The sequence below is a fragment of the Crotalus tigris genome, unplaced genomic scaffold (genome assembly GCF_016545835.1).
Source record: "Crotalus tigris isolate CLP2741 ecotype Arizona unplaced genomic scaffold, ASM1654583v1 scf7180000017841.2860490, whole genome shotgun sequence".
In the NCBI taxonomy this organism is placed as follows: Eukaryota; Metazoa; Chordata; class Lepidosauria; order Squamata; family Viperidae; genus Crotalus; species Crotalus tigris.
Genome location: NW_024096667.1, coordinates 420,250 through 445,356, shown reverse-complemented (window position 1 = coordinate 445,356; position 25,107 = coordinate 420,250). Strand labels below are relative to the sequence as shown.

At 37.5% G+C, this 25,107-nt stretch overlaps 1 protein-coding gene across 11 annotated transcripts in view; it reads left to right on the top strand.

Moving 5' to 3' along the window:
- The window catches only part of LRRC4C (leucine rich repeat containing 4C), an 817,554-nt gene that overhangs the window by 725,342 nt on the left and 67,105 nt on the right, over positions 1-25,107 (top strand). The gene's annotated exons all lie outside the window — the stretch shown is intronic.

Sequence of the window (25,107 nt, the reverse complement as noted above, 5' to 3'; positions counted from 1 at the left end):
TCCATTCCATTCCATTCCATTCTATTCTATTCTATTCTATTCTATTCATCCTAGAAAACTACTTCCAGCATGTACTGATAATACTTGATTGGATCAGATGGTTCAGAGTTCTGACTTAATGTAAGTTAATGTTCTCCAGCATGTAGAGGAATGTAGAATCCACAAATGGGTTTTAGAAGTCCTCTAGCCCATTTAGACCAATCAATCAAAGTTGCCACGGCCCTGCAGGGTCTGACCATGCCCCAGTTTCTTTTAGTCTCAGCCCTGAAGAAATGTGGAAATTTGGCTCCTGATTATAGCTTAGGAGGACAGGTAGTAATTATCCATTTGTGGATTCTTTGTTCCTTTTGGAGGGGGACTGGTTCAGCGCTAGGATCAGCGCTGCCCTAGCGTTCCTGTTTTCAACATCAATTTCCTTTCCAGGCAAGCTTTCTAGCTTTCCTGATTTCAGCATGCCTTTCTAGCCTCCGGCTGATTCAGCATGACTTTGTAGCCTGCTGACAGCCAGCCGATCATCGCTGCGATCGCCCCCCTCCCCCCTGCACCCAGAGGTAAGGGTGCATCAGGATGTCACGAAGTTGAGAGCTGCACTAGAATACATGGTGGACGTGTCCCTGCAATTGGCCAGGTTTTCGGCCCGAGCCATAGCATCCACCGTCGCTGCACATCGGTTGTTCTGGCTTAAGAATTGGTGGGCCGACACCAGACACAAATGGAGGGTTGCTGCTACACCATATCAGAGTGGTAGCCTCTTTGGTGAGGCCCTCACTCCTTACCTGATTGAAAATAGAGAGAAGAAGAGAGTTTTCTCTCACCTCTCCAAAAGGACGGGCAGACGTTTTACTCCATATAATCGCCGCCCGTCATTTCGGCAGGCTCACACCTCAGGGGGCGGTTCTCAGCCCTTTCAAGCGGGGCCGGACCATTCCTCGGACCGGTCCGGCTACAGAGACAGGCCAAAATTACAATTTCAGGCCAAGCGGCCTTTTCATGGCAGGGGAGGTCGTCCCTTCCGTAAGTCAAAATGACTCGGAGGGACCCCTCCTACCGGTGGCAGACTGACATATTACTTCCACAATGGGAAGACACCACCTTGGACACCTGGGTTCTCACCACCATCAGAGATGGTCTGTCTCTGGAGTTCTTGACCTCCCCTCCTCAGCATTTCATCGCCTGCCCCCTATCGCGAAATCCCGTAAAGCAAGGTCTCATGAAGGAGACCATTCAACATCTGCTAAACATAGAGGCCATAGAGCAGGCACCACCGGATCAATGGGGCAGGGGTTCTAGTCCATCCTCTTCGTGGTTCTGAAAGCCTCGGGGGGCTGGAGGGCAATACTCGATCTCAAGATCCTAAATTCATACCTGGTGTATCACAAGTTCAAAATGCAAACTCTTCATTCCATTATGGGCAGCATTCGTCAGGGGGATTTCCTGACATCAATAGACCTTACAGAAGCATACCTTCACATCCCCATACATCCGGGTCACAGATGGTTTCTCAGATTCAAATATTCCAACCATCATTACCTGTACAAAGCCTTACCATTTGGCCTGTCATCAGCCCCCAGGGTCTTCACCAAAATCCTGGAGGTTCTGGCCGCACAGCTCAGGTTGGTGCCAGTCCGCGTTCAGTGGATGATATTCTAATCTAGTCGTCATCAGTACTGAACGCTCGTTCGGACTTGGCACTGACAATCAGGATGCTTCAAGATCACGCCTCTCTGATCAACTTTCAAAAAAGACATTTGACTCCAACCAGCCGGCTGTTACACTTGGGCGCAATAATAGATACCAACCTGTGCCAAGTGTTCTTATCGCAAGAGCGTCAGGTTAGCATTCGTACACTAATCCTCAAGGTGCGCAGAAAAAAACAGGTGACCCTACTTCTGCTCTCACAGCTGTTGGGGAAGCTGATTTCCTGCATTGCCGTAGTACCGTAGGCCAGGCTCCACACAAGACAGCTCCAGTGGTTTTTGCTTCCCTACCAGAGGTGGGGCGAAGCCTCCTTTCCTCAGTGGGTACGGGTCCCTACACTAACGCTCACATCTCTTCTCTAATGGCTATCTCCAGCTTTGTCCAAGGGCTCTCTTTTCAGAGAACCAGTTTGGGTGACCTTGACCATTGATGCCAGCCTATTCGAATGGGGGACACACCTCCAACTTCAGTTTACCAGAGGCAGTGGTCCCAATGGGATCTCAAACAGAGTAACAATTGGTTAGAACTCAGAGCCATACACCTGGCACTTCGTCATTTCCGCGAAAAGGTTGCGGGTTGCTGGTCCTGACGGACAATGTGGTGACAAGCCCATGTAAACAAGCAGGGCAGAACCCGATCTCGGGCTCTGATGTCCGAAGCCTGGCTACTGGGGTCATGGGCAGAGAAAAATCTGTCCCTAAGGGCGGAGCACATATCAGTGGAGAACCGACAAGCGGATTTTCTGAGTTGATCCACGGTAGATCATTCAGAGTGGCACCTGCATCCACGCCTCTTTTGGGAGATCACTCATCGATTCGGTTGGCCCAGGGTAGACCTGTTTGCATCCCCAACAAACGCCCAACTTCCCCTGTTTTTCTCTCGACATCCCTCTCAGGGTTCAGAGGGAGCAGATGCCCTCCGCAGTCCCTGGCTGGAGGTGCCTTCCCACCTCTCCCTCTGATTCCGGCCATCATCAGGAACCTGTTGCAAGAACAAGCGGAGCTTATTTTTGTGGCTCCACACTGGCTGAGGCGACCATGGTTCACGGATCTCGTGAACCTCGCTGTAACTCCTCCGTGGAGAATTCCTCCAGAGCGGATAACTTTAATGCAAGGGGCCATACGGCACCCAGATCTGCAGTGGCTCCAATTAGCCGTATGGCATCTGTACGCCAGTTCCTGACGCGGGGATCTTACTCCCCCAGAGTGATATCTATGATTCAGGCTTCAAGGTGGCCGGTGACAAACCGGATTTACGATTGTCACTTGGAGGAACTTCTGTGACTGGTGTAACTGCAAGGGTTTGTCTACCTCTTTTGGCACTATTCCGAGAATTCTTGAATATCTCATGGATGGAATGGATATGGGCTTGGCGCCCAACATTATCTGTAGGCAGGTGGCCGCGCTTTCCACGGTATTCACCTGTGCCAACTCCATGCCATTGTCTCATCACCTGAGGGTTCGATCCTTTATCAAAGGAGTCACCAATAGCAGACCCTCTGTAGTACATCGGTACCCCTCTTGGGAGCTTCCCCGAGTTCTACAGGCTCTAACAGAACCCCTCTTTGAACCTCTCAGATCTTGCTCTCTTCATTATTTGTCCCACAAGGTGGCCTTCCTGGTGGCCATCACATCCGCAAGGCGGGTTTCTGAACTGGCTGCTCTTTCTGTTAGGAAAGACCTGTGTGCCATCCACCAGGACAGAATGGTATTGTGATTGGATCCCCTGTTCACCCCCAAGGTGAATACACTGTTTCACCGGGTGCAGGAAATTGTTCTACCGAACTTCTGTCTCAATCCTTCCCATGCACGTGAGTGGCAGTGGCATTCCCTGGATGTGCGCAGGGCACTGCGTCATTACTTTAAGAAGACTGCCCCTTTTTGTAAATTGGAGGCACTCTTTGTCTCTTTCCACGCAGGTTCCAAAGGGCAGAAGGTCTCCTCTTCTACTATTGCCCGGGGGATTAAGGCCTGTATCGCTGAATCTTACCAGGCCTATTCTTTACCAATTCCAAGCCACTTAATGGCGCACTCTACGCGTAGCGCTTCCACATCAGCAGCATGGCAAACTCAGGCTTCCATAGCTGATATCTGTAGGGCGGCTATGTGGTTGTCCCCTTCATACATCATTATAAGCTCAACAAGTTTGCTTCTGCAGAGGCCGCATTTGGCCGCCAGGTCTTACAGCATGTGGTCCATTTCAACACTGACACTTGACCGGCCTGCATCCCATCTGTGGGCTCATATGGGCTTTGGTATGTTTCTCTACGTGCTGAAGAAGGGGTGTTGTCTTACCTGAACGCCTTTTCTCAGCATGAGGAATGTAGAATCCACCCCCTCCCTGTTCACGTTAGCAGTCAGATCAGTGTCAGCAATTCGGAAGCCATCACGTCACACAATCATTGGCTTCGCCCTTTTTCGAAAATGGGGCATGGTCAGACCCTGCAGGGGCGTGGCAACTTTGATTGATTGGTCTAAATGGGCTAGAGGACTTGTAAAACCCATTCGTGGATTCTACATTCCTCATGCTGAGAAAAGGCGTTCAAGTAAGACAACATCCCTTCTCATGAGAACATTATCAAAGGACAGGTTGGATCATTCTTAAGTGCTGGGGAGGCATGGTAGGAAGGGATGATTGCTTGGAGACACATGGACAGACTCTCCTAGCAATTATTTTGTTAAGATCAGCAATCAATCAATGTTTATGCGAGATGGATTCTACCTCTAATATAAACACAAAAGTTTGACTTTTGTATGAAGGCCTTAGATATCTACATAATAGTACTCTAGTCCAGGCCAGTACTCTAGATAGTCTTTTATGTGGTACTTACATGATGTTAAAAGTATAACTAGAGACAATCTAGGAAGGAGGAGCAATTATACTATAAAAAAGAATGGGAGCCTTAACTCTATCATTTTGGATAGCTGGATTCCATATTCTCTGCTTCAGTGGAGAGAACTTCTTAAGGGTCTCTGAGCAGGGGTTGTTTCCTTTCATACATCTCATAACCCAACTCAGTAATATCATCTGTGAATGAGTGTGGAGTTTGCTGCCAGTTTATATGTAGTCGCTTGCCTTGCCAGCAGTTATCTCCTTCACTTCAGCCAGGCTTTTATCAAGTCCCAAAGTGTGAGAAACACACTCAGAAATTCCAAGAATTTGACAGAGTCATTAAGTGAAGCAGGAAGCAGTTTATTGAAAATACCTTCTTGCAAGAGTAGGTGATTAGCAAGTAGGAACACCCAAAAATAGATTTCAGTAGCATTTTATTCCTTTGGCCTGAAGTGCAAGTCCCTCCCATGTCATCCCATTTGAGGAGGATCGCATAGTTCACAATCTTTCCGGAACACCTAGTTCCCCCCTTTTGGGAATTTCCCTATCTTTACAGTCCTTCCCATACCTTACCTACTTTCCCCCTTTTGGACATTATCTTTGCCCTTTAAGTTGCAATTTTGCTTAATCCGCAGTTCCTGCTTTCGTGAACTTAGATGCATAAGCATAAAACAAAACAAGCAGTTTATTTCTAGATTGTGTGAATTCTTATGGTTAAAACTGCTAGCTAGCCTGACTTTGGGGCTGCAAAGATTTATAAATCTAAGCCCTATTACATTTCTTAGAAAGGGTTCCTTCAAATGTATGATTCCTGCAAAAACAACATCTAGCTATTATTGCTTTTCTTACAAAAGTAATCAAGATAAGCAAACATCAATTATGGAAAGGATTGATAACATTTTTCCTAGCTCTTTATTCAGGCCCTTAGGCTGCAAGAACTAAAAATAATTAAAGAAATAAAGTATTGGACTGGTGAGAGGAGGGAAGAGGTATGGCTATAAAGAAATGTTTAACTGTATTGATCTCAAAGTGTTGGTTGCAAATAATGTTTTCTTGAATAGCAAATCATAACAAATAAATGGTAAAACACATTTAACTAAGCATATTCAATAATGTATAGAAATTACTAACTCAAAATATACAGATAGCTATCAACCTGGATAGCAAATAAAGAAGAATACACAAAATAATTATCTGATTTTGCAGCTAAGCAAATTTACAATTAAAAATATTGGTGACATATCTTCCATTCAGAGATCAATATTATTCTGTTCAACAGAAACTGAATTTAAATAAATTGTGCTTTAAGTCCTTAGTTTCATTAAATAGTTTCTATATTTGAAAAAGAAAAGATCTAATTCCTTTCTCAAAACTATCAAAAGAAATGATGCCTTATTTATATATAAGACCCAAATGGAATTGCTACATTAAACACTAAAAAAAACATAAAGTGAAACAAAATAAATATTTTCTATAATGTGTACTTTTCTCTATACAACAGCTCGGTTTTATTCCCTTTGAAATACATCAGTGTTGATGTCTTAATTTAATAATATTTATTGGTTTCTGTATTTTTTATTGCAAGAGCATCAACATATATATGGAATATTTAAGTACATTTATTCAATACATAGCACTTCTAAGAGATTTGGTAAAATAAAATACACTAGTAGAGAATAAACAATACCTGAATCAAGAAGACAGAAATTTAATTGATCCTCAAATTTATTTAAGCACTTCTAAGTATATTGCTTGGAAGAAAGTCTCCTTGAAATAACCATGACAACTTTTAAGTAACTCTTCAGAATAATTGAATAATAATTAACATATAGAATCAGCTTTAGAACTGACATTTGAAAGATTCTCTATTTTTTGCTGTACTGCAAATGGCTGCAGAACCTACTTCTGTGGTTAGATTAAATTTATGTTATAGTTTATCTAGTTCCAGAAGTAATCAAGTGATTGGGAATTATTTACAACAAACCTGGTAGCAGGATAAATCAGGGTTGCATCTCCACTACAGAATTGTAGTGCTGTTATTTGTGGCAGTGGCTATAGTATCCCTTCCTTCGTTCTTGCTTGCATGCTTGTATTTTTGTGTACGGATTTGCTTCTACAGACCACAAATGACATTCCCAATTGTCTATCAAAATTTCAAGCAAATAAATCAGGAGGGCCACTTCCTTTTCATTTCTCCAAGAGAAATTCCTCAGCAATTTTTCATTGGCAAGATTTACCATTAGCATCACTGATGAAAAAGTCAAACTGAAGAATTTCCTGTAATGCCTTCTCTTGAGAGCCAAAATCGGGAAACACAAGTGGCTGCAGCCTGGTCGATATATATTATGCAGTGAAACTGAAAGAAAACAGAATGAGAGGCAATAAAAACACATGTGGGAAAATTTATTTATCCCTCTTTACCTTATATGGAACAAAGTTCTGGACTGGTATCACATTGCCCAGATTTCAGTATGTTTGGACACTTCCTGAATTTCACTTCATGCCATGGTCATCCTGAAAAAGTTTGGCAGATAGAAAAATGTGGCAAATTCTCTCGGCTGTCAGGCAATTCTAAGGGGGGGAAAAAGCTACTGTGTTTTGAAACATTTTCATATTCACTGCAACAAGAACGTTGATATATTTTTTAAAAAAAAATGGAAAGGAAAAGCAGGAAGTGGAATGGAACAAAATAAAAACCTTCCATTTGTTTTGGTTTAAGTGAAGGGAAAAGACAGGATACGAGAGTGCAAACAGGGAAAATTGGTGCATGAACAAAGGAAATAAAAGTAATCTCGCAAAAACATTGATATATATATCTTAAGTGTTTTTTACGATGCACCCTGTCGGCCCAAATATGGGAAGAAAAAAATATTTTGCCTGTATCAACCCAATCTAGGGCTATCCCTAGGCAGCAATCCAAATTTAACACATTTTTAAGAACAATAACAAATTTAACACATTTATAATGCTTTTTTTTTCAAATTTTTGTCATTTATAAAAACTTTTTAAATGGCCAAAGAAAAATGTTACTGCTTTTTTTTTACAAATTCAGGCAAGTAAATTAGTATGTATATTTGACTTTTGGAACAATTTTTCTATGTTTAAATCCTTATTTACATCTTTTAAATATGATTAAATTAGTAGCTTCCTAGATCAACTAGCTTAGGAGTCCTAATGAAGTATTTAGTGCCAATGAACTATTTTACCTGTTACTGTCCCTCCTGTTCTATGTCTTAAGTTTCCAGGCTACCAAAAGTAATTGAAAGATTGGATATGTGCTTTGGTAGAAAACTACAAACAACTGTGCTAAGATTAACCAAATTCATTTTATTCATTGGTCTTTATTAAGCCATACAATTGACTGAATCTCCAGACCTGAAAGCTTTAAACTGTACTTTTAGAGCAAGAAGAACAATTTTGGATCCACTTGGCTTCTTGTAAATGAGGTTTCAGTTTGATGTGGATCAGTCTGGACAATGGGATTTCTCAAAATGCCAGCTATTTCTGAACAGCATTTGCAATGAAAATACAAAAAAACAAAAATGCCTTACTCTCCTTCACAACACCAATTGTTCATTTCAATGAATATAGTTAGGGATTTTAGTAAAACAAATGTGCTTCTTGGAGAAAGAAAATGTATTGGATTGATAAAGTCTTGCATAGGTGTCTGGACAATTGCTAGGATTTGTATTTTTCTGCCCTATTTTTAATGTCAACTTTTTTAATGTTAGGGGAGCAATGGACAGGTAATCTTCCTTCTACCTGCTATTTAGCAAAAATGCATCCCCATTTCTTAAACTTCAAACTTTCAGTTGGCGCCAATGAAATATGTAGTTTTGCATCTGAGACTGAAGTGGAATGTTATAAATATGTAACAAAATTCCTTCACAGACTACTCTTTTCTTACAGTTAAGTAAATAAAAAACTAGAAATATAACAGAACTATGTTATTTTTATATTTTGTCTTATTTGCCACTGACGTTAAAAAAATTTGCTTCCTCCCAATCCATAGCACTTATGCTCTGTTTTCTTGACATAAAACAATGATGTTTTATTTAATATTGTAAGCCACTCTGAGTCATCTTGTGCAAGATAGGCAGCAAACAGATTGAATAAATAAATAAATAAATAATGAATTTTATAAGTCATATTTCTGTACATATTTGTTATTAGTTCAATATATACTTAATATTTAACATGAAGGAATTCTTGCAGAATTTCCTGCTTTGGGAATGCGTCATTTTATGAGATTATAGTTGCAGTTAGCAAGTTCCCATATTCCTTGAAAGCAGAAGTTGCAAATAATCATGGAAAGTCACCTCCAGCATGTCCTGCTTTTGCTTGATCAAAATGAACATTGAAGTGAAGTATTGCTGTAAGATAGCAAATACAAGTATGAGTAAGTATTCCTGAGTATGTAGGACATAAGGCAGCTGACAAGGGTTTTAGTCAAATTCTAATCATGGGCAAATAGATAGGGACAACAAAACAAGCAATAATGCTCATGACTGTGACAGTTATTAGGAAGAAAGAGGCATTCACTTAACACAGCAGTTGCTTAGAAATTGGAATGCAGCTTTCTGCTATAGAGCCCTCTAACTTAGACGTCCTGTACCAACTAATTTATTCCCCTCCAGTTTGGTGTAGCAGTTAAAGGACCAGGCTAGAAATTAGGAAACCGTCCGATCTAGTATTAGTTCAGGCACAAAGCCAGCAGGTTGATCCAACATCTCTCTGCCATTCCTAGAATAAGGCAATAGCAAATCCCTTCAAAAATTCTTACCAAGAAAGCTGCAAGGACTAGTCCTTACAATTGCCAGGAATCACCCATACAAAATAGTGATAATATTGTTCCATCTTCAGGACTGAAATTGTCTGAAAGGATTCTATGTCTGCAACAGAGAAGATAAGGGAATAAGAGTTCTAGCCCCTGCGATTGGCCTGCCTGCTGCTACCAATGAAATAATTTTGATTACAGGTTACATTGCGATTTTCAGCACTATTTCACCTTCTCTGGAGCAGGAGTATATGTATTGGTGGCTGTGCTTCATTTTTTATCATTTTCTCTAGTTCTTCATTATAATTCTAACCTAACGGATTAGATGTGAATAGCCATTATTTTTCATAGCAAAAAAGACTCAGGACTCATTGATGAGAATGTGTACCACAAATTGCATTAACTTCCTTATCGGCTAAAAGTAGAATAGGCTGCTTTGGTATTCAGAGCTCCAGTCTACAGTTTGGCATTTGTGTCAAGAAATCTACCAAGCTTTTGTTTTTATAAGCACTACCCTTAGTGTTCCAATCAGTAACAATCTGTTGAAAAGAAAATGCTGTTGAATTCGTTCTTGACTTGGTAAGAATACCATTGCAATATAGTAGAAAATTCTACTGCATTCTTGCACTTAATTACACCAAATAAATATTGGATCAATTCTTCATGAAAACTAATCATACAAGGAAATCTCTCCTCTTTGAATCATACAAGGAAAACTTGTATGATTCAAAGAGGAGAGATTCTTTATTAATTCACATCTGGAAAGATGTTCTTCTAAGAATAAAAGCAACATATTTTTTTCACCAACCTCTGACTATACCTACCCCATGACATTCTTTTTTACAAGAGATCAAACTAAATATGTTCTACTCAAGCTTAAGTCAAGGTTCATACTATCCAAGCCTGGACAAGGTCTTTAAAATCTAAAATCTTATTATGGTTGATTTTTAATCAAGAGGACTTCCAATCTCAGTGAAGTATTTAAGCTACTTGCTAAATAGACACAAATGCTCTAAGGATAATAGGTTGTATACTTCCAACTTATTTTCATGGCATTTCATGTTTATGTGAATTCTTATGAAAAAGTAATATTGTACATTAAAATGTTTGTGCTAAAATCAGCAGTAGATTATGTTTTTTATTTGTGCAATTTTCACATTAGCTCTTCCTACATTATTTAAAACTAACTGTCCAAAATATAGAACTGATATTCCATCCATGATAGATGGGTAGAAGTAAAATGTTTCCAATGTAGATGATTGCATGGCTTTATCCAATTCACTAATACGAGGAGAATGTATGCCAAATACTTCAAGCTTCAGATTTTCTCTGCTAAAAATGGTAATTACTTAATTCATAATCTCTAATTCTTTTTCTTCCTTAATGTCACTCTCACATGGTTTTCTTCAAAAGTACCTTTTTATTTAAACCTAATATTATTTCCACAACTTGAAAGGAAGATTTATTATCCTTCCATTGGTTCTCTCTCTGATCTGTGAAATTTGTACTCTTGATTTCCGTTGATACTCTCTCTCTCTTTCTCAATAAATGTTAATAAATGTTGATGTATTCATTTGCTTCTTTAGATCTGTGCTTCCTTGAATTTGTAACTCATTATATTTATATCCATTGAAAGCTCTCTGGGAGGAAAGGAAGTGTGATGATTCACCAAGGTTTCACTTTTGAGCAAACTATGATTTTTTGCTGTTCGTACTCAGTGAGTTATGGGATCCATCTCCAGTTCAAAAAAGAAGAAGTCCTCTAATATTGCAACATTTCATGTATTTTGTATTTGCATTCCTTTTGTTCCCCTATCTTTGGCATTGCTTTTGTATTCTTACAGGTCATAGGTCCTTATCACTGATGCTGCTTTAAAGACTGGAAGCTTACAAATACTTTTGTTCCACTTTATTATTCCATTGTCTTGTCATTTCAAAAAGATACTGAGTTAGCTATGGGTTCTTCTGGAGGGCTCCACCCCTCCCCAGACTCATCCTAAAGAATTGGATAATACCAAAGGCATGTAGGACACCACTTTACAGATATACACACATATTCAAGCATCCCATTTACATACCATTCTGTTGCTTTGTCCTTATTCCAGTGAGGTGGTGATAAAAGCATAAATGTAATGCTGTGCCACTAGCAAACAGATGACTGGAGTGTGAGGCATTGCGACTTACTTCTAGTCCCAAATGGCTCATAAAATTCCAGAAAATGTAACAATCAACTCTCACAAGTTAGCTCTAGCATGCCACTTCTTATTCTGTACAATACATACATATTCATATTTACTCACTTTTGCAATAAGCAATACCATTCATAGTGCAGAAAAGTAGTAAAAAATTGGAAGACATAGAAATTAAAGCACAGGATAAAAAAAGAAATAAAGATTGTTATTACACATCATTACTAGTCATTATCTTCCATTCTGCCAGTTCTCAAGGAACTGGCAGATGTGATCTCAGAACCACTGAACTATATTTTTCAAAGATCCTGGAGCACTGGGGAACTACCAGTGGACTGGAAAAGAGCTGATGTAGTTCCCATCTTCAAAAAAGGAAAAAAAAAATGGGTCCAGGAAATTACAGACCTATCAGCCTGACCTCAATAGCTGGGAAGATTCTGGAAAAGATAATCAAACAACGAATCAGCGAACACCTAGAGGCAAACAAAGTCATTACTAAAAGCCAACATGGGTTTGTCAAAAACAGATCATGCCAGAGAAATCTTATTGCATTCTTTGACCAAGTGACAAAATTAGTGGACCAGAGGAATGCTGTGGATATAATTTACTTGGACTTCAGTAAGGCATTTGATAAAATAGATCATAACCTACTACTTGATACGATAGAAAAATGTGGGTTAGATAGCATCACCACCAGATGGATTCGTAGCTGGCTGACCGGCCATACTCAGCATGTGGTCCTCAGTGGAACCTCATCTACATGGAGGGAAGTGTGTAGTGGGGTGCCCCAGGGCTCTGTTCTGGGCCCAGTGCTCTTCAACATCTTCATCAACAATTTGGACGGGATAGATGGAGAACTCATCAAAGTTGCAGATGACACCAAGCTGGCAGGAATAGCCAACACTCCAGAAGAAAGGCTCAGGATACAGGAGGATCTGGACAGACTAGAACATAGGGCGCTATCTAACAAAATGAAATTCAATGGTGAAAAAAGTAAGGTTCTACATTTAGGCAAGAAAAACCAAATGTATAGGTATAGTATAGGGGGTATCTTGCTCAATAGTAGTAACTGTGAGAGGGACCTCGGAGTCCTAGTGGACAATCACTTAAATATGAGCCAGCAGTGTGCTGCAGCTGCCAAAAAGGCCAACACAGTGCTGGGTTTCCTGCCTGAGCAGGAGGTTGGATTAGATGACCTCCTAGGTCCTTTCCAAGTTTATTATTATTATTATTATTATTATTATTATTATTATTATTGTTGTTGTTGTTGTTGTTGTTGTTGTTGTTATTATCATCATCATCATCATCTTTCCCAGTATTAGGGCTTTCTCCTGAAAAGGAGAAAAGTCCTTGCATAAAATATCTAAAGTAGGATAATATGGGTTTGGTAATTTATTCCTCATATGAAAACTGGATTGATTTGTTCAATAAACTCTCAGTTTGTTTTCTTGGCTTTCTACAGTTTTCTCAGAAGTTTTATAAGAAGTCTTATTATAATTTACAAATATGAATGTAACAGAATAATAAATATTATGATTTAAAAAAAAATAAAAAATAAAAAGTGCAACAAAAAAAGAAAATTAAAGAGTTGGTTCCTCTCTCCTTCTCATATAGCTATAAGCAACTTCAATAACACAGACACATAGACACAGACACACACATATAAACCCATTTTGTATTCTAATTTATCAGTCTCTCCAAGAAATAAAGCAAAAGAAATATTTCCCCATTTATATACAAATCTTTAAGCAGTCATCACCCAGTCCTGTTTTTTTTTTAAAAAAAACTTCCATTGATAGCTATCAAAAACCACAATTTATATATATTTTCCTTCTATGTATCTCTTTAAAGCCCATCAATTAATCCCATCAAATTATGTCTCATGTTTTAATTTCTTATCATTTTCTATTTGCCTTCTCTCAGGTATATCTTCACTATGTTCCTTTTATAAATCCAATATAAGAAAGCTTTCCAAGTCATTCTTCTGATTTATTATTTCTATGTCCCTTTTAGTTATTAAGACATCAGCTGGTTTCATTTGTGAATCCATTGTGGCATCTTTTTCCCTTTTATAATCTGGCATTTTCAAAACCACAGCATCTTTTCCCCTATCTCTCTTGTAGTCTGGCATTTTTTTTAAAAAAAATCCCATTTTCAAATTCACATTGAAGTTAGCCTATTTTGTCCAATAAAATCTGTCCACTTCTGTAGCTTCCGTTAATTCCATTCTTTTAGTGGCAGACAATCTTGAAAGAAATTTCTGAGTACATTGTTCTCAGTCAGTTTTAATTTATTCTATAGTCAAATAATATTGTTCCATTGTATTAATAACTTTCTTGTCCTCTAATTGTTTGATAGTTCTCTCTGTTCCTCTGGTTAACCTTCCCTCTTATCTTATGTTTATTTTCCAACCAGTAAAACTTTCCCACTGGAGGATATCTTACAATTAATTTCAAAATCTTCATACATACTTTTATAAAATATTGCAATATCTTAAGTATTCCAATATCAAGAGGCTGCCACAAAGAAGAGAGGATCAATCTATTCTCCAAGGATAAGGTGCAATGGATGGAAACTAACCAAGGAGAGAAGCAATCTAGAACTAAGGAGAAATTTCCTGACAGAACAATTAATCAGTGCAACGACCTGCCTCCAGAAGTTGCTCCAACATTGAAGATTTTTAAGAAGAGATTGGACAGCCATTTGTCTGAAATGGTATAGGGCAAGGGTAGGCAACCTTGGCTCTTTTATGACTCGTGGACTTCAACTCCCAGCATGGCTGGCTCAGGAATTCTGGGAGTTGAAGTCCACAAGTCATAAAAGAGCCAAGGTTGTCTACTCCTGGTATAGGGTTTCATGATTGGCAGGGGATTGGACTAGAAGACCTCCAAGGGCCCCTCCAAATATTTTTTCAAGTCCATCTGGCTCCCAAATTGAGGCTAGAATCAACATTTTAGTCTCCCTTTTGCTGCATTTCAAAAATCAAAAATATCCTTATTAATCTGTAAATATAAACTTTAGAAATTTCTTAATATTTAAAAAATTGGGAACAAAACATTTCCTAAGGTGCTTAAGAAAGGAAGTGGGTGAATCCAGTGTCCAAATGAAGGCATTGAACTGCAGCTGAGGCAGAATAATTTTTATCCAGCTCCCAGAGCTCTCAAACCCACTGGAGTTTTATGTTCTCTTTCTGGGGAGCCTCTGTATGGAGCAAACCTGTGCACAATCCTAATTCTTTCCTTGAGGAGAGGAGTTCTGAGGAGATGATCCCTTCACCGGCACCTCTTTTCACTACAGCCATTGGCTCTGTTGTCAAGGGGACTGGAGGCTAAAACATATGAAGAACGGTTGCTGGAATTGGGTATGTCTAGTTTAATGAAGAGAAGGACGAGGGGGGACATGATAGCAATGTTCCAATATCTCAGGGGCTGCCACAAAGAAGAGGGAGTCAAGCTATTTTCCAAAGCGCCTGAAGGCAGGACAAGAAGCAACAGATGGAAACTAATCAAGGAGAGAAGCAACCTAGAACTAAGGAGAAACTTCCTGACAGTTAGAATAATTAAGCAGTGGAACAACCTGCCTCCAGAAGCAGTAAATGCTCCAACACTGGAACTTTTTAAAAAGAAACTGGACAGCCATTTGTCTGAAATGGTATAGGGTTACCTGCCTGAGCAGGGGGTTGGACCTGATGACCTCCAAGGTCCCTTCCAACTTTTTTATTATTATTATTATTATTAACTACACTATAAAAATGCTTTCCAAAGCAATTTGATATTAGATCTAAGGCATAAGTGCACGGTTTATTTATTCTGGGTGTGAGTGGTTTCAAAGGATGGTCCATGTTATTTAATACTTACATTCATTAATCCCCAGCATTAATTAACTGCAGCTAATGCAATATATGTAATATTCATTTTTATTGATTATAGGTATTTCAGATTCCCCTATAAAATAATTTGTTCCTCCTCCCATCTGTAAAATTCTGTGATTTTTCCACCTGCAGAAGATACAGCCTCTTCCTCTTACTTTACCAATTAACCAACCACATTCCCTGAATGCAAAAGTCAGAGTACTTGTACTGGAAGTATCTATGGAGATTTCTGGAAGTGGATGCTTTGTCATCTTTTCTCAGAAAAAGTCAGGAAAATGGACTAAAAATTGGAGAAAATTAAGAATTAGGAAAAGTGGGGGAAGCAACCACTAATGGTGTAGGGAACACGCTGAAGGCTGCAGTATAAGGAAGGACAGAAGGAAGAAATAGAACACCAATACCTGAGCAAATATGTCAAGCACAAACCTTCCCATCCAGTAACTGAAACTAAGCAGGATCTGTTTATATCTTGCTCACAAAAAACATATGCCCTTAATCAAAATATATCAGTCTGAAAAGTAGTGACTAGACTGATTTTTGGCTACCATGCAGACTAACATTCCTCCTTTCTACAATACATGATACACCAGTAAAAAGGTAAAATCTTGTTGATAAGATATTTCTGTACTTCTCTTTTTCATAGCTTTAAACTATGGAATCTGAGGTACTTTAAAAACCATTGGAATAAATGAGCTTGCTCTACATATGATTTTAGATGCTATATTAGACAAATATGGCATATGGTGTTTGCCAGAAGCATTTAGGAACTTTGAGCAACTAAACAGAGAATTGAATGAAACCACCAAACATCTATATTATATTCAGAATACAGTTAAATGTGTGGATAAAATGTGTTTTATTTACTCAGTTATTTACATACTTATACATTTTTAATGCCACCTATTTCAGTGCTGCTCCTGTGAACATTATAATTTTAATGGTTATTGCATATTGTGTCCGCATAAAACAGAATTTGTTAATTGTCCTATGGTTAAGTTTTTAGCAGAGTTTAATCCTGAAAATCATGTTAATGAAAGCTGCAGATAGGGATGACTATATTTCCGAGATGCTAGAGAATGTAGTATGATCTAGAACAGATCTAAATTTTCTGAACTCCACTTTTCTTCACTCAGAATGAATTCAGATTCAGACCAATACAGAAACTTATCTGTAGATGTTTACTACACATTTTTGCTAATTTGGTTCATCTAGATTACAGGATAGAAATTGGCACTCATCTTTTTATTTCTCTTCAAGACCAGAATTTTTAATAGGAATAAAGTCCATCCATTCATATATACATTTGCAATTTACCTTTACCTTACCTGCTTTGCATTCAGTCTCAACCTACAAGTATTTATTTGTTTATTTGTTTTTTTACGTAGTTCATTTCACTATTCAAAGCAATGTTGGGAACTATTGATTAAAAAAAAATTATCTTGCTATCTCCCTTGCTCCCAATTCAAAATGAACAAAAATATAGCACAGGGTTCTACTATTTCCTTCACAGAATATTTTTATTCTATGAAAGGAGTATTACTTTAAAAGGGGAAAAGACAGCCATATCTTGACTTGCAAACCATATATTATACACTGGAAATGTAATAAAAAAAGTAAATTTTTGAGCATATCTGGGTTTGTGTGTGATACATTTTGTAATGGCTTCTATGTTTTTTGCAATTGTTATTGTTTCTGGCTATTTTCTCTATTTCTCTCTTTTGGTTCATGACTTTTGTGATTTTTTTAAAAGATTCCCTTGATGTTTCAAGCTAATCTGGGATATGGCAATAAGTATAATAACATTTTGATTTTATCCAGCTAAATGGTTTTAAATCTATAGCTATGGTCTGAAAGAAAATGAATCCAGTCCAGATAAGAACTTTGCAACAAGAGATCCTTTGTTCTAATTTAGAACTGTTTTTGCTAGCTTCAGTCAAATCATAATCAAACTGGCCAGATAATGGGATTCATTGTTGGCTTTGTTCTATAACATTGCCTGTTAGTGTGCTCTCCCTTTTATACTTGCCTTCCTTGGACTGGGACGGAATAGGACAGCTTTCTTCAAAGAGCTGAAAGGAGGTCATAGAGAGAGAGAGATGGAGACATATTTACTATTGTTCGACATGGCAGGAAATGGAACAATAGGTTTAAACTATAGCAAGACATATTCCGCTTCAGTGTTAAGGGAAAACCCTTTCCAAATACTGAGAACCATTCAGTAATTACAACTACTTACTCAAAAGATTGGAAGGTTCTTCTTTACTTGGTTTGTTAATTATTGGACAACTATGTATTACATACTAAGTATTGTGTACATTATGTATTTTGTATTATGTATGTATTAATTTGGATGTTTGTAGCAAGCAGGGAGTGAAACTCAGTGGTTTTAATGGCTCCTCCCCACTTTACGAATCTGTGATTCCAGCTTTGGTTTTATGTAGCTAAAGTGCGTGTTTAGCCATCTGTCAGAACTTGCCTGCCTCTCTTTCATCTATCATTTCTCTCTGCTTGAGGATCAGCTAACAGCTGGAACAATAGCCCACAGCTCAAACTTACATATAGCATTATATTGTGTGGTTAGTCGTTTTTAAGTGGAGTGCTAAATTCATTGTCTTTGGAATATCCTAGTCAATGTTCAGAAGAAGCCCAAAGCAGACTTGAGAAGCAGTGCATGTGTGAGAGAGGGTTTGGAACTGAGCAGGAGAGAGAGATGTTACTCTGTATGCTCTAGGCTATTCAGGCTGATTCAGATCTTCAAATAGGGTTTGATTATGGGGGTTGGTACAAAAATCTGGTGGATACATGGCAAGAATCTGCTTGAAAGATCACAATTCTGTCCCAAAAAGAATATCCTGAAGGACAGTATCCAGTGATTGGAGCATAAGGGGCCTCTCCGCCAACCTAAAATAGTCAATAGGCTGACCATCCTCCCTAGGGATTATTTCACTGTGACACAGAACAAATAGTTAGTGGCAGCAAAACCATGTAGAATCCCAATATTTTTATAATTTATTTATTTATTTATTTATGAGACTTATATACCACTTTAAGTGCAAGCACTCTCTAAGCGGTGTACACCAGTAAGCAATGTATATATATATTTACATTGCCCCCAACAATCTGGGTCCTCATTTTACCTACCTCGGAAGGATGGAAGGCTGAGTCAACCTTGAGCCGGTGAAATTTGAATCGCTGACCTGCTGAACACAGTCAGCTAAAGTGGCCTGCAGTACTGCACTCTAACTGCTGCGCCACCTCGGCTCATATTATCTAATATCATAATATCATAATATCTAATATTTGTCCAGATTTTGGTATCACAAGTATCATAAACTAGTCTCGTGGCTGTTTCTTTGCCACCGTATAAATGGGTGAGAGGCCCATGAGAGTCTCTCCTCACCAATTCCTCAGTCTTCCCAGCAACACTGAAATAACTTTCTACCATTGTGACTGTGTAATAAACACACATTGTTATATATCTCTAAGACAACATAGTTTTGTTCTATCTCAATTTTTATTGTGACTGCTGTATCAGATAACAGCACAGTTAACTACTTTTCTTGTTCTGTGTGGCTTCATCAACATTCATAAATGAAAAGGATTCATAACTTATTCAGGAATCTCTGCCCATAATAGCCAGTCAGGGAATGCCATAAGCAGGACAAAATTTAACCGGACTTCCTACTCATGTATTCAGAATTACAAGAATTTGTGGAGATGAAATCATTATGACTAGGGGCTGCTCTTGTTTTTATTCTCTGTATTTTCCATTATGTAAACTGATCTGTCATCATATTGCAAAATTCTGTTTCTTTGACGGCATTCTGTAAGTTCTTAAATCTTAAAGTAATTAGCTGCATGATGGTAACAAATCTGAAAAAATGAAAGAAAATATAGACAACACCTTTCAGAAAATCTTAGAAATAAAATTTGAATTGAAATCACATACATTTTCCTTAAGAACAACTCCAGAAAATATAAACAAAATGTAACACTTATAGTAGCCTACTTGTTGACACTGGCAACAGTAAGAATGTTGGAAAAGTGATAGTTGTCAACAATATAAGGAGATTAAAAATGTGAATCCTGGGCAAACACATATCAATAAAATATAGAAAAAACAAACACCAGGATAAAAATAAAACAAGCCTGTTTAATACAAACAAGTTTGTAAGTAAAAGAGTTACCGAGCTTTCATCGGCCCAACTGCCAACGTCATCAGGGTTGGAATGCTACGTGATTAGGAAGCTTGCCTATATAGCTACCTGTCTCTGCACCCGGCTTCTCGAGGCCCTGAGCACCCACAATGCTCACAAGTGGGGCTGCACACTCGCATGCATCAGCCAGCCATTCATGTAGCCCACTTGTGAATAGGCTGCGGACCAGTAGGGGGCCACGTCCCACAGGTTGGGGACCCTGGCTATATGCTTGTCATAAAGATTTTTCTACACCAACAATAAAATACAATTGAACTTACTTTCATTCCTTTTTCACAATATTCTCCTTACCTGGAGACTCTGTGTGTTCTTGGATTCATACTCAGGCATATATGAAGATGTGAAGCATCTGTAAATACAATTTAACAAACTACATTGAAACAGTTACTTAGAACTGTGCGGTTTAATTCATTATTAATTGCTTAAAGCTGAGTTCTACAAAATTGCAAAAGTTTTTGAGATAATTTATTTTCTATAATGGTGATTTGTCATGTTTTATCACACATATTTTGGTGTCACTCTGTTACACATTATCTGTAAGTCTGAACATAAATTCACATAAAAAAAAAGTCCAGGTTCAAAAGGCTTATATAATGGATATTATTTTTCTTTCTCGTTTTCTACCAAGTCAAATTATCCTTCCACTAAGAACTCCAAATTATGTAACAGACTAATTTTAAAGTTGAAATTGGCTTTCTCAAGAATGTACACAAACACAAAGATCTTTAATTTGCTGAGCACCATTATGTCTAATGCAAGCTGGCTACTTTTCTTTAATATTAACAAGAGTCAAAGGTGGCTAGAAAAGCAAAATAATACCAAATAATAATACAAAACCCAACCAAATGAATCCCTTTTTATAGTTGCATAATATTAATGTGTAATAGTTTTCTTAAAATAAAAAAATACACTAATTATATTCTGAATTACAATATTTAAATTGTTCTCAGAAAATATATTGATTAAAAACAGTAAACTCCAATAAGTGTAAGCAATACACCAGATTTCAGGTCAACATCTCTTTCTGTGATTATTATGACAATATTCTAAATAGGTTATCAGATTCAGGGAATTTTAAAAAGCAACTCTACAGTTAAGTGAGTAAGGATGTTTGAAAAAAAACTGATAGAAGTGCCTTGGTGCCTTTTGGGCATTGTAGACACAAATATATACAAGAAGTAATGAGAGAAGGAACATTTAGTTACTATAATTCAAGAAATGTTGCTTGGATACCTTTAAATATTATTTCTAATGGGTTTTACATAGGCCAAGAATGTCCTATCAAGAGTTCTATTTAACACAATTCTAAATCTATTAAAACTGTAAAATTTCTATTCTATGGAACTTTAGCATAAGAACTCAGTAAAATAACTATAGTATGTCTCATGCATTGTCTTAATTAAATCTAGAGTTTCTCCTTTGCTTATTAATGTCACCATTTAACTCCCATATATACACAAGTTCTTGCTTTCTATATATTTCATATATAGTTCTATATACTGTGAACCTTGAAAGCTTTATATCCAAAATGTCCTTTCTCCATTGTTTTCCATAACCGAATTACTTTGGGTGCAGCAAAGTATTTGCAAATTATTTAGCTTTCCAGATATAAATGTCCTTGACTTGTTATATGGATTGTGACTGTTCAATTAAACTTAGTAACTAGCTATACACTACCTGCAGTGTCACTTTGCAAGATTTGAGTTTTCTAGAGCCTTTCAGTACATTGAAGCTAGAGCTTCCTGCCATCATCAAAATGATGAGACCCGGTCCCAAAGTCCCAAATGATCTTTCCTGGAAACTTCATGAAGACTCTTCAAAATACATGACAGATTTTCCTTAAGTTCTAGACAGAGCACTACGTCCTCAGCAAGCTGTTGGTGGTGGTTTGTTCCCTGATCTTTACTGTTTGGCTTCCAAACGTTTTGGCACCAGGCTAGGTAACATCCTCAGCAGAACTTCTGTTGAAGCATTTTGTTTCAGTTCTCCTTTGCCACCCCAGCTACAAATATTCTCCATAAACTCAGCAAGCTCTCCTGTGAAAGTTTCATTTAATTTTCACTCAACTCATAATAAAAGAGTGTCTTCAAACCTTATGTTAGCTAGGGTCATGAAGGAAACACAGATAGAGTCACTTGCAAGACTTTATTGCAAGTCTTTCAGTACATGTGGTTTTCCTTTGATAATTCATGTCAGAATGCAGTTCTTCAGTTCATTTTGAAAATTATATCTATCCTTCTTAAAAATAACATTAATCCAATCCAACAAAATGTTGGAGTACAATTATGCAACGGACTACATTTGTCTGTGACAGGATCTGAAATTCTTCCAGTACACATCTTTCTTTCTCCCTTTAATTTGGATAGATATGGAGATATCTTCTACTTATAGCAACCTTAGAACAATACTTTCTTTAAAAAAAAAGCATCATTATTATAAAACCATCTTCCATCTCTTGATGAAGGAAAAAAACAAGACACACAGACACACACAAATAAATAAACATGGCTTCTGATATGAGTTGGTCTAAATGAAGAATCTGAATGTTTTCCACTACTTACTAATCAAACTGAATCTTCATTCCCCTTGATGAAGACAATCTCATGCACCCAGTTAAATGATACACTGTTCTTATGTAGCTATGTTTTGATTAGGCACAGTTCCATTTAATTAGCAGTTTGTTTGATCAATTAGAAAATGAACCCTAAAGTCACCTACTTTCTTAGATCTGCTTTGAACAAGGATTTTAATCTTAGTGATAGCTCTTAAAGAAATGAAGAGGAAAGAATATAATTAAACCATTAATGGATGGGGGGGGAAGTACTAGCTAAGTATGAAATAAGGCAAGCAAAGTAGACTTACAACCTAAATATATAGATTTCTAAATAAAGCAGAGGTCCAAATGGCTCATGAGGTTTGAGCCTCTAAACTAAACCTCTACTATTAGTCTTCCAGTAACTAATTTTTACAATTGCAAAGAATTGATTGTTTCCTTTTAATGAAATCACTGGTGAAACTCCCATTGACTTCATCATTGGAGCAGAGTTAGTTGATAATCAAAAACATTATGCAAACTTTATTCTTTGCTCCAAATATTTTCACTTTCTCTCTGTCTCTCTCAGTTTGTCTCTCTGTCTCTCTGTCTCTCTCTCTCTCTCTCTGTGTGGTGTATTTTTTAAGTTAGGTATTGAGATAAAATAATTTTGTTGTCTTCCCCGAATATGTACCAATACATGTACTAAACGTTGTCTCAAGCCATGCTATCTTTTTTATTTAAAAAAAATAAAATCAAGAGAAGCAGTGTGTGATTCCAATTAGCTTCAGTATGAAATGTGTGCTAATGAAGCACTGAAAAAGAAAAGGGAAAAACTATAAACTTTTCTAAATCAAGCAGTTTGTATCTTTTATTTAGTCCAATGTGCACAAGGCTTCTTCAGGAAAGGCACGAAAATTGTTCCTAGGCACTTGGAGCAAATATCTCTTTTGAGTGCAAAAAAATTGTCATGCTTAAGTTTTTTACCACTTTCATTCTATATTTAGTTAATTCAACACATTGTCTGGATCATGTTCTGGTTTGCTAAAGCTTTTGGATACTCATACTGTGAAAAAGAAAGCCCATGATGAAGACAGTAGTTCTTGATGGCAATTTTCCACTTGTGAAATATATATAGAACTTGCGCGTTCCATTCGAAAGTCAAAAACTTGTGGGAGTGACTCTCGTACCAAGAACGAGATCACTCCCTACTCGTTAAGATGCATGCAGCTCGTTAAGTGAATATGAGGTATCTCAGGGTGGGGAAGGCCATGGAGGGCCTAGTTTTGGAACACTAATATGCATATACATACATACATACATACATACATACATACATACATACATATAATTTTGTACCCTTTTGAATGTTTGAAGGTTCTGATTTTTCCTACTAAAGTTTGTCAAAGCTTCATGTGGGTCCTTCAGGAGTTTACATGAATAAATAACACAGATGTGTTGTTTATTTTGTAGGTATCCACATGCCAGCATGGAAAAACAATCTAGTTCATTCAATTCAATTAATGGAAAACAAAGGTCATATTCATTAGAGTTGATCTAGGCTGGTCCTGACAGATGTCTATTTATAAATATCTCAGTCTTCATTACAGGAAAGATCTCAGCTGTCAAGTTCTAGAGAATATGATGTCCCATTCATAACTTTTGCTGGTTGAAAATTCACCCCAAATCTTACATTTTGCTTTCACTTTCCTGCATTGTGGATAGCATTCAATGAGAAAGAGAGACAGAACTTTAAATAATCCTAAATATTCATAGAAGTTTACCTCTTCAGAACATTTGTCTGGTACCTTTGCTTCATTTTTCTCAACCTTTTGAACATCCAAGGAGATTTTATTATCTGAGAATAACTTATTGATTATTTTTTGTTTAGTTTTCAGAAGTTTTTCTATTTGTCTCCTATGAAACAGCAAGAAACAATCTATCAAATTTTAATATATAAATCCATCGAACAAGTAAATGTTTGCCCCCCAAAATATACAAATGAGTAGTGAATACTATGCAATTTCATTTTCAAAACAATGTACAGATAATATTAAAGTGCAGTGAAATTGTACAATGCTGCATAGGATTTTAATCTAAGAATTATGTGTATTTTCTTTCAAAGCATCATTGAAGAGGTTATACCCGTTTGCCATTTTCTTTGAGTTATGGAGTTATTACTATGGCACATGTAACAGGAATGTTGAGAGAATATATCAGCTATTTTAAAGCTACCGTACACACAAATCTTGTTGCAAAATTGAGAATGATCCATTTTAGAAGCAGAAGAAAATCATTTGTATTCGAACATTCCTTGCTGAGGTGTATTCACACTCTTTTTATAGGATGCATGTACAGTATATCTGGAAACACACTTTTTTTCTCTCCCCAACTTATTTAGGCCTTGACACTTTGATACAACCAATCTTTTTTTTTTAAGAGTCCAGTGTAATATTTCCTGCTGTTTGCCTGTAGTGTTGGAGCATTTTATTAAGCTGGTATTTTTATTTCCCCAGAAAGTGATATTGGCAGGTTCTAGAATTCCTTTCCCACAGGCTATCTGCAAATATTGCTCTTTGCTGTACCTGAAACTATGTCTTGAATAAATGTTTCTTTATGCACCGGTGGGAAGGGTTTCTGTTACCAAGCTGAGACAGGAGAAACACTCAGATCAAAGTCAAAATTAGAACCATAAAAGGAAACACCATTTCGACTTTGAAACATTGGGGCCTCCGGACAACCATTTTGAGTATTTTGATCATGCCACAAAAGACGTTGGCTAGGAGAGTGTAAATTAGAAATGAACAAAGAAATGGATATGTTTCTAGAATTTTGTCTCAAGGTCAGATACTGTTTTATTCCAAGTGTGAATCAAATTTTGTGGGGTTTTTTAAGACATGAGGTTTCTAAGTCTGACTACTCTGACTTTCTGTTCTGTTGTCAGGGGCCACCTCAAGGTTTCTAAGAAAAACTGGTTACATACAACCAAAG